The sequence below is a fragment of the Centruroides sculpturatus genome, unplaced genomic scaffold (genome assembly GCF_000671375.1).
Source record: "Centruroides sculpturatus isolate CEXI.00-Female unplaced genomic scaffold, Cexi_2.0 scaffold142, whole genome shotgun sequence".
In the NCBI taxonomy this organism is placed as follows: Eukaryota; Metazoa; Arthropoda; class Arachnida; order Scorpiones; family Buthidae; genus Centruroides; species Centruroides sculpturatus.
The window spans coordinates 540,206-551,185 of NW_019384352.1; the positions used below are offsets into that span (position 1 = coordinate 540,206).

Consider the following 10,980-nt stretch of genomic DNA (forward strand, 5'->3'; position numbering starts at 1 on the left):
AGAAGAACAGTGGAAAGAAATAGCTAAAGTAATGAAGGTATGCTATTTATCAAAGAAATCAGTTTGATTTTTATTAAAAACTGAAAATAACTAGATTCCTAACTTTTTTTTAATATTTCATATATAGGAAAAGAAATTATTTCCTTTTTTTGATTGTGCATATCAAGGTTTTGCTACTGATTCGTTCTGGAGACTCCCCAAAAATAAAAAATATATACTTTCTTACTATGTTTATTCATATGTAATAATAAAAATACATATACAATATACACGGTCTTGTATTTTCATTAGTCATGTTTTTTCCGTTTGTGGGGGTTAAAGAATCTGTCCAATGTCGATTGCTTTTCTGTCTTCTTCATGATTTTTCAGAAGTAATTAATAGCATTGTAATTGTAGCGATCTCTAGGCCTATTAACCTTAACCTGGTTTGAATGCCATTTTAAGACCGTTGTTCTGACATCCTCCCACTTCTTCAAAAGATCTTTAATAGCAGATATCGGCATAAATCTGCATTTTCAGAAGAAAACGTAAAAGAATTGTTTCTGTCAGAAATATAAAAGGCTGGAATTACAAGGGAGAGTTTCAAAGTTTGGGGGAATACTATCCAATCAGTATATACTGGGTTGAACGTCGATGTCGACGTCTCTCGCGCTCCGAAAAGTTTCGAATTGTTGCCTGAAGACAAAGGAAGACCAATTGATATTCGTTATTTTACGTCGCTTCTTCTTGTGTTTGTTCAGTGAAGAGTTAGTTATCCGAACATGTGTTCGTTGTTCGATCATAAAAATCTTTCGCGAAAGTGTTCGTTATCCGATTTGTTCGTTAACTGATCACCTACTGTATAAACTATACAAAAATAATCTAATATTCTTTGTATCTTTTTTTATTCATCAATAAACTACTACTGCTTTCATCATTTTTCCAATCACAGCAATTTCTCTAGAATTTTATAATAATCTAATGGATAATAATAAAGGATGATATTGATTTAGAAACTAAAAATCAAAATGATATCAATCAGAATTTTATTAAAACAGTACAGCTTTCAAAATGAATACTTTTTAAGAATGTTAATAGCTGTTTGTTGTTGAAAAGAATCTCTGAAAAAAACTAAAGGATCTAAAGACTGTTGCTAAGAGGCCATCCATTAATTGTGTGTACATTTTTTGAGTCACTTTCAACTCCCATCTGCTGTGTACAATCATGTATGTTTGACAAACCCATTCCTCTAATTACATGTACAGTACAATGACTCAAATATAAAGTACCACATACCTCCACACTGAAGAAATGACAAAGTTCTGAAAATATTTTCTAACTGATATTTCATTCATAGGACTGGTAAACAAGCTTATGAAAATAAATTTATGACACAATACCACTATAAAAAAAAAAAAAACAGGACAAACAGACAATGCCTTGACCCCTCCTCCACTTAAACTGTATACATAATACATGAACAGCTGCCCATTGATTTATTTATTTGTTTTTGATAAAGACTTATCAAAACCAAATAAATAAACAAGACAATCTTCTTGTCGGATAAAATTTAATTATCCTTAGCTAAAAATTTATAAACTTTATTAATATATTTAAAAATAAAAACATTCCTTCAATTTACATTAATTAATGTATAATTTTTCCCAAATGTAAAAGACTCTTAATTGAAGTATACATTTATATATGACCATGTGCGCATGTACTGTACTGGACATAAACACATACAATAATAAATTTTAACTATTATTATTCACTGATATTATACTTCCCATTAAAACAAATAGCTTATCAAAACACAACTAAATAAGAAGGGCTTATCATATCAGGATGAAATAAAAACCAGACTCAAATTAATCAAATATAACTATAATATGGGAATGCATTTTGGGTGCTCAGACCCCTCAAAGCCCATTTAAAGAGCACCCAAATGGGCTATGAATGGGCTTTGAATAATATGAGTCTAGTTTCCATCTTGTCCTCATGTGATAAGCCCTTCTGATTTAGCCATGTTTTGATAAGTTATTTGTTTTAATGTGTATCTGGGCTAAAAGCATACTTAATTTACATTTCCTGTTATTTAATGAAATGAATATCTTTAACAGTTGCTTTTAGCATGAAAGCATTGAATATTTAAACTATCACATTACTTTATTAATGTAAAGGGAAAAAAATTATTACAATTTTCCCAATTTTCAAATTATCTCATCAATGCTGAAATCATGGTGTCAGTTAAGCATTTTACGCCATCACTTTCCAAACTTTTTATATATTACTTACATTTTATAAGATGATTATTACTATTATTTTTCTTTTTCCTGTAAAATTAATGACAAATTGGTTAATGACAAATTGGTTTGTTGAACAAGCCAAAAACAGTTGCGATTAAAAACCTTTTCCTTGGCAAAAATAAAGTGTTGTACATGATTTTAAGTTACTGCCGAGGGTGTGTTTTCGGAGATAAATTTCAGTTTATATAGGAATTAAAAGAAAATTTAAGTAACTCTTTTATAAAAACAAACTTATTAAAAGGAAATATTTCACTTTTAATTTGCTTGTTTAGAGTAGATATAATTTCAGAATTATTTTGAATGAATGATATTACAAGAAAAAAAAAAAATCTATTTAAAATCATTTAAAAATATTCTGAAATTTATTTATTAAAAAGCTTTAAGAAAATTTGTAAACTATTGTTCATGTCCTTAATTTAATCTGTAACTAATGTTACATTTAATAAAATAGGTCAACAGTTTTGAAATCAGACATAATTCCAGAATACTGTTTTTCTAGGAAGTTTTCCAAGTTCCAGAAATTGTCAGAAAGATTCTGATTTATGTTTATAATCTCAGGACTAAAGCTGGCTAGAAATTAACAAATATCAATCTATCATGAGAGATCTAGATTTAAATCTGATCAAAACCATGATCTTTAGTATACATTTTGAATCACTACTACTCCTTTTCTCATCTAGGTGACCTCAATACACACTAGACCAATAATGGGCACAAATAACTTTTCTATATTTTTAAAAATTCCCAGAAGGGTTTATGATTGGAATCTACAGAGAAAAAGTGGCCAGAAAGTCTCTGATATCTGTCTACCACAGGGATGGTGAACCTTTTTGAGTCTACGCTATATAGCAGGCGTGGCCAACTTTTATCCCTTAGGGGCTACTTTTTTGGTAAAATGTAGTCTGCGGGCGACTATGAATATGGGCAAACAATTTTAGGATTTTTATACGCACATGCGTTAGCATTCATTTGCATTGTTCATCGGAATAAATACAAACAGTATGGGTACATTGCACAGACAGTCTATTATTGTAAGAATAAATTATCAAATTAAGATTTTTAAACATTAATTTAAGTGAAAGTAAATTGTTCAACTTTAACTTCGTGGGCTACTTTCAAAACCTTTGTGATCGACCGCGGTCTACGTGTTGGCCATCCCTGCTATATAGCAAGCATATAAATCTTTAAAAATGTTTATACATGTCGTTTTAGATTTCAATTAATGATTTTCAAAGAAATTAAACAAATACACTTTAATTAGAATAAATGTAAAGAAGCCAACAGGAAAAAGGATGATCGAAAAAGAAAGGCAATAAATCAATATCACATGTTAGGTTACATGCCAGACAAGTTTTCCACCACGCCACTTTGGGCACATGTTCCATAGGTTCACCATCCCACTTTATCGTAAAAAATCAGGATTCAAATGCGATACAGACCCACCCCACAGAAGAGGACAAACGAGACACTTTTCCTTCCACGGGAGAAAGTGAAAAATTCCCCAAATTATAGTCATAAAAGTGATCGAGATACCTCAAACCAAGGCTTTGTCTTAAAAACCTCAAAAGATTACATAAAAATTTATTGACATAATTATCCATCTCCAAACTCTTCTAAGGGACAAATTTTCTGCAGACACCTATGTCCGGATCTCACAATCTTTCTTCGGTGGTCCGGATTACTGTTTGTTTATTAAGTTACGGCAATGCCTTCCAGGTCATCTTTTCAAGGATAAATGGCCCCTATTTAGGTATTACAGACGTGGTCAGCCCATCCGGGCCTATGACCGAACTCCCACTGGGGAACAGCAACGCAACGGTCCAGTTCATATCTCCATCCTGAATCCACGACAGCAGACCTCACGAATGGATCCGAATTGTCATTAAAGGTATAACCCAGCTGCTATGTAACTCACATTGCATTAGTGTATCACGTGTATATTTTCTCTATTAAATTAACATAATAATTGTATTATTGGATATGATGTGTATAGAGAACAAGACAGTGAAGTGAATACATTGCATAAGTTTTAGTCATGGAATATTAAAATTTTTTTGTGTTAAGAAGTTATATAACATCAAAACGATCGATCAGATGGTTCATAAATATATATTACGTTTAAATTACTAAAATATATATAAAATTATAGTACATAAACGGAACCGAACACGCAATAAACAAGGGCAATTCGAATCTCATTGATTAATACGTCATTAATACGTCATTAATGTAAAATGAACTTACGGAGAGAGCTAAGCCTAATTAATCAAACAGACGTATACTTACTTTTAACTCGTCACGTAACTTAATTTACATTTATTCCAATAAACGCATCTTAATAGCACACCATTAAATAAATATATTTAAAGAAAAACGAGATTTTAACTATAATTTCGGAACGAACGACATTGTTTTCGAACCGTTCTCACGGCCAGACGATGAGGCCATACGCGACCACGTTTCAAACATAATCTCGTCCCGGTTTAATTTTACTGATTTTTTAATGTTTTTTTAATTAATTATTTTTATTTGTTTTTTAATATTTTTTTAATATTACGTGCGAAAATTAGGTAATAAAAATTGCAAATTAAATAATTTAAAATACGTTATTAAATTTATTAACTTTTATCGTGCGTTCGATTATATGTTCGGCGTGTTCTGAGATGTTAGTGCGACGTCTGGAAGAATTGAATGGAATTGATTTATTTTAAATTTTAATTTTATTTAAGTTTATATCGATAAAATAAATTTTTAAAATGCAAAATATAAATTTTACAAAAATACATTCAAAGTGAAATTTAATATTTTTGAATTTTGCCTCCTTTCCGCCCTAAATGGCTTTTATCAAGTCCATTGGGGATTCAGCCTGTTAGAGAGTAAAGGGATGAACCACTCGAAAACTTTCCGGGCTTAAATATTTCCAATTATAATCAACCGTATCCATATTTGAGGCGGAGTATTAGCGAAGCCCTTTGAATGTGGCTTACAGAATTGCAGTGGCGTGCCGTGACATTTGATGATAGGGAAGCTGTGTTTCTGTAAGAAGCCGACTTCCAGGGGCAGCCAGTCAGTGATGGTCTAGGGTCCATTCGTATTTGTTTGTTCGATAAGCCAGTAAAAACCGTAGACTTCTCTAAATGTATTTTTAATTAATAGATTATCTAACGCACTTAATAAATAAGCAAGTTCAATATAATTAACTCTGTTATATTAGATTTAATAGATTCTCTACGCCCTCTAAATGCCAATTCTCGCTTCGATAACAACTACTAATTAAAATATATCTATTAGCCGTAACTATCTTGTTATAATTTTCAATATTTATTTTATATTGTGTACTAATGTTAATAATGGATTTGTCTCTGATCACTCAGTCATTTGTTTGCATGTACAGTATAGTACAGTACATAGGCGGAAAAACATGCAAGTCCTTCTCTATCCAGGATTATAAGGTATACGATATATACTTAGATTTTAAACAAAACTCTTCCCAACGCTGATTTTAAATCGCTTACCATCTCTTCGCACTCATATTCAATATTCTTTTCATTTTTTGGAGTTTCTCAAGCTATTAACTTACTTAATCTCGAGAATGGAGTTCGATACATGAAACTTAAGACCAAATATAGAAAGCTTAGGGGCGGCATGTCCCGATTAACTATACATCATTCAAAAAGTTCTTCCCCGAAAGGAGTTAGATAACGACCGGCAGGAGCCAGTTGATTATTATATTTAAGTACGAAAAATTATATTTTTTAGAGCACTATCGGCCGCCAGCGTACATGCACGCGCTGCATACCTACCAAAACCGGCCCCGAGTCGATCCAAGCGTGACTTTGTCGGCCTCCCATCCATCTTTCCTATGTGTTATATGTATAACCTTTGGCCCAAGTTTGGTTAGATTTGTTGAAATCCGGTCGCGTTAGAAATAATTGGCTATTAAGATCCTAAAACGCGTCGTGAATAAAATGGTCACCGAAATAATATATTGTGTAAGAGATATGGTACATTGCAGACCAACTAAAAACAATTTATGTGCAAGTGTCTAGTGTACAATAAGAAACTGTTTATATGGAAGTGTTGCTACTTGTTATATTTTCAAGACCTAGTATAACAAGGTGACGGCTGGATGTTTGAGCGGTTAAGACTTCGGTCTACCGCTCTGACATCGATTCGGGCTGTTGAAGAACCCAGGGCGGTCTGTCAAGTTCCGTGTCATACAGTCCTGCAGCCCACATCGTGGATCTTGAGAAACCAAAAATGGGTATAAAGATTAATTAACAGTAAGATCTTTAATGATCTTAAGTAAGAGTTAGCAATACTACGAGCGAGATTTGTGCGCAGATAATTTCTTACCACACTGAATTTAACAGAAAAATTCATCACAAAACGATTATTGATGCTAATGTCTGAAATTCTATTTAATCCATGCAAGATGTGTGATTACCAGAGCCCCTTCGGCCGCCAATTTAAAGCGTTTTAATCTTTAAAATTGGCGTTTCCACTTCCCGGGACGAGGACCCAGGGGTTGGATTTGTGGGAAGCGTGTGTTCGGGTTGTTTCATTGTGTGGAATTACACAGAACGTGGCGCTTGACGTGTAAATGCGTGAGTGCGAGAATTCGAGTAAAGGTTAAACGGTGTATATCTTCGTGTACAGTGATGTTATATCCGTGCGTGTGTGTGTGTGTGTGTGTGATCCAAGAACATCTTCGGCATGTCTAAAAACAGAAAAACAGTAAATTACGATACGAGAATGAGACGTGTTAAAAAATGAAACGAAAGCGTTCTTACCATCGGAGATTTCGGAAAACATTCACTTGTACGATAAATGGCCACTTCGTCCTCTTCGTGGTAAAGTTGGGGAGGGAGATCCTTCTCCCTCCCAAATGTTCCTACAAAACACAAAGACAGTGAGAAAAGGAGAAGTTGATTCATTTATTATCTAAGGTCAACATTATTACCTTTATCAGATAGTCTTTCTTCCCGAACAGTGTCATGAGGAGAGCGAAGGACCTGACCTAGCCTAGCCTAACCTAACCTAACCTAACCTAACCAGAAGCTCAATCCTCGTAACAGCTGTTTGGGAAGAAAGGTCGGCCGAATGTCGCGTCCGGTGAAGAAACGTGTCAAGTCCGGGTGGTCACAATCGGAAGTCAAATCCGTTGTCGTCGATCGAGTGTCACGTTCGGGAGACAAGTCCGTGAGAACATCCGGGTAAGAGAAGGCCACGTCCGAGTAAAGAGGTCATGTCCGGGTGAAAAGTGTCGAATCCGGTCAGAATGTCGCATCCGGGTGAAAAGGACGAGTTGGGGAAAATCGAAGAGGATCACCGCCTAGGCCGAGGGAACCGCAGCCACCCGCAGCAACAAACCCGCGGTTCCTCGACTTCGGCGGCGCTCTCCTCCGATGCTTCCCCGTTCCGACTTCGGAAAGACGATGGCGACGAGCTCGCGAGCGCGTACAGAGAGGCAGACCACGCGAAAGTAGAAAGTGACGCCGAACTCAAAGAGAACTCGCCACTCTCTACGTCTTCCACAACAAGGCTTGTGGCCGGCTGCTCCCTGACGACATTGACCAAGTGGAATGGACTCAGAACTCTCCCGCCTCCGGGAGAGTCCCACGCCACACGCACTGGGGGAAGGTCGTCACCACCCACTGCCTCTTGTTCGACGGTCTCCAACGACACCGAACTAATCGATTCGACAGAGACACGGTCGAACCCACGGTCCTCGAACGTCTCATCGGAGCCGTCCGAGGAACCCCCTCCCTCCGGCGCCACCGCATTCTTCCGTCGGAACCTCCGGCGAAACCACTCCAACATCTTCATTCTGAAAAAAAGAAAATTTGCAATTAGTCGATTAAAACAAAAGCTTAAATTAATGTCTAAATTCTTCCGAAAAAAGCAAAATGCTCACCGCAGCTGCCTTTTTAAATCTAAAAGATTCGAATCCGACCATCGAACGACGTGCCGAGATGTCTTCTGGGACCGATTAACGCAGAAAAAGTTCAAGATTATACTCACGACGAATCGGAATTCGGATAGCTCGCGTTAGATCCTACCGGAAATTGCTAGAACGTTCCAACTGTATTTGCAGTAGAGACGACCGACCCGGAACGAAGAAACTCTCTTACGTGTAATTTGTATTTGTACGACAGTAAATTAAAGACACGCCGCACGTAGCCATGAGGAAAAGGCATTCGAGCCCGAGTCGTAACAAGTGTTTCGTTCTAGAGCAATTTACCCTAACGTGTACGTCACATAAACGCAACGACGGCATTTAAAAGAGTTTCGTGCAAAGAAATTGCGAACGAGTCGACCGAAACACAAGACAAACGTAGGAAGAAGTGAAACGTGCCCACAGCCCAACTCGCCATTCGGGACACGAACGTTTAAGTGGCACAAAGCATTGTGCCACTTAAATGTTACGTAAGTGTGGAAGATCGACTGCACTCAGACCACCTTGTGAAAAGAGACAAAGAGCCTAAGGAAAAGAATTCTTTGTGTCCAGCCTGTATAGATAACTGTTAAGTGTATTAGTATTAGATGTGTTTGCAGACAATTTAATTCTGGCAAAATAAGCCATTGAAAAGCGTTGTAACTAATACATAAATTGCATCGGAGGTCAAAGGGCGAAGTTTTTGACCTGTCGAACGAACATCCCATGCTTCAGAATACGGTCTCCGTCCATCAATGTTACCAGAGTATATTTTAGTTAAAATTACGATGGAATTCGTATTTAAAGTTAGTATTAAGTAATTTTTAATTGAATTTCTATAAATAATCCTTATTCTTTGACCGTGTTTATAAAATATAAATGAATTAATTACGAGAATAAACCAATGAGCAAATACTTAATCCGTTTTCGGCGCTTCGGTCGTTCGTTTAAAAGTCCTAATTCACAAGCGACGGCAGATTTAAACGCCGATGTCGTCTCCGAAAGTTGGACTAAACGAAACGAAAATAAAATCTTACAGCTAGATAAATTCTAGTTAAAATCTTACTTGGTATAACGTCGGCGTCCACAAGTCTTCTTAAAACCACGTTCCGGTAGAAAAGAACACTGAAGAAGGCAAAAAACACAGCGAAAACAGGAGCAAAGAGCGCACACGTCCTCACAGCAAGCGAAAAACGTGCAAAGTGACGCAAAATCGTGTTGCAACAATAGAAACAGCAATTGTTGCCGTTTCTATGGAGATTAGAAAAGCGCGTAACGAATTCCAATGCGATTGACGTCATGGATTCTTTTTGAATTTTAAGGCTAAATATCTGCATTTTTTACGTTTCTATCCCCCGAATGACGACGGATTGGGATCGAGAGACTCCCTATCACCCTCTGTCTTCGGTTTCCACTCTCCACAAGGGGTTGTAAGCGAGATTTTCTATAATCGAACGTCGCCACCCCCAAAACTAGAACAAATCATTCCTCTGGTTCGTCCAGTATTTTCGGACCAAGTTTCCGATTGACCGACAGTGCAATTTTTACTGAATTTCGTAACATTTCGTTTATCCGACGCCATTTTAAGAGCGCTTACCTGACGTCATCGAACGTTGGTTATATTAAATATGCGTGTTATGGTTTAGTTACGTAAACGTTAATTAGTATATTAAATAAGCAAATTTTATGAATTCACCTGACCGATAGAAAATATCGTGTATGTATTTTACACGAAACAATCAAATATAGATCTTTCTATATTGAAACTGAGTAAAAGATCGTTCGTTTCAAGAAATGTAACTGTTTTTTTTTTATAAAAGAATCGATCAAAACTAACGAGTTGCGTAACTTTCTCGGCTGTTGTGAGATTTTATTTAGAAAATAACTTTTATACTTTTAATTAAATTATAATAAATAAAATTGTGTGTGGCGCCATCTGTTATGAAATTTTGTTATATAATTTGATATTTTTAATTATTAAAAAATTGCAAAAGGTTTAATTTTAAGGGTATGAAAAAAAATTATAAATGCTAATGTGAGATGCAGAAGGGAGGAAAATACATTTTTAGAAATTAGCGAGAAAAAGGACTACAGTATCTAAATTCTCTTTCAAAAATAATATTTTAAGTTATAAATCTACTCGCGATTCACATAATGGGGCGAGGGAGGCCAAATATCTAGCACGCAGGCGGCTAACAGCCCGGAACCGGTCCTGGATAGAATCATTGGAAGCGTTATACGATATTTTGGTGTTTGGCATCCACTAGCTAAACCGCGAGGTTGATGCTCTGTAAAGCGTATGCACGAATGCGTATAATCTGGCTGTTTGAAAGCTGTCCCATATTCGACAATACAGCGCTTCCATTTCGCCACTGATATTCGAATATACAACAGCAATCTTGTCATTTGTTTTACATGTAGTATAGAAATTTGTAATAAGATACATAATGTGGTTATAATAAAATATTAATTTTAATTATATGAAAATAATCGCACAATATATCTTTATATTTTAGAAAATACATGGGAAGCGGCGTTTCCACCGCTTACAAGGACGGCACGCCACTGCAGAATTGAGTTCTTTCTCTAAATCTGATGAAACGATTTTGATTAAACTTTGCTATTTTCTAATAATCTCGACAAGGAATCCAAAAATGTAAAAAAATGGGGATCCACGACTTCGTTTTCGAGAAATAGTTGGGTCAGTGACAATGCCCAAGCTTCTCGATGAATTGAGTGCACTTAATGGAATTT

General features: G+C 35.8%; 1 protein-coding gene and 1 long non-coding RNA gene across 2 annotated transcripts in view; both read right to left on the reverse strand.

Annotated features, from left to right (window-relative positions):
* The window catches only part of LOC111638592 (ubiquitin carboxyl-terminal hydrolase 45-like), a 29,478-nt gene extending 24,720 nt beyond the window's left edge, over positions 1-4,758 (reverse strand). Inside the window, exon 1 of the mRNA XM_023384328.1 lies at positions 4,575-4,758. The gene's annotated coding sequence lies outside the window, so the exon portion shown is untranslated. The remainder of the gene's footprint in view (positions 1-4,574) is intronic.
* A 2,075-nt stretch (positions 4,759-6,833) lies between these two features.
* On the reverse strand, positions 6,834-9,993 carry LOC111638407. The gene is made up of 2 exons (XR_002758860.1): positions 7,082-9,993; positions 6,834-7,008 (listed from the first exon to the last, which is right to left on the reverse strand). It is a non-coding gene; the product is annotated as an uncharacterized LOC111638407 (long non-coding RNA).
* Positions 9,994-10,980: the final 987 nt, after the last annotated feature.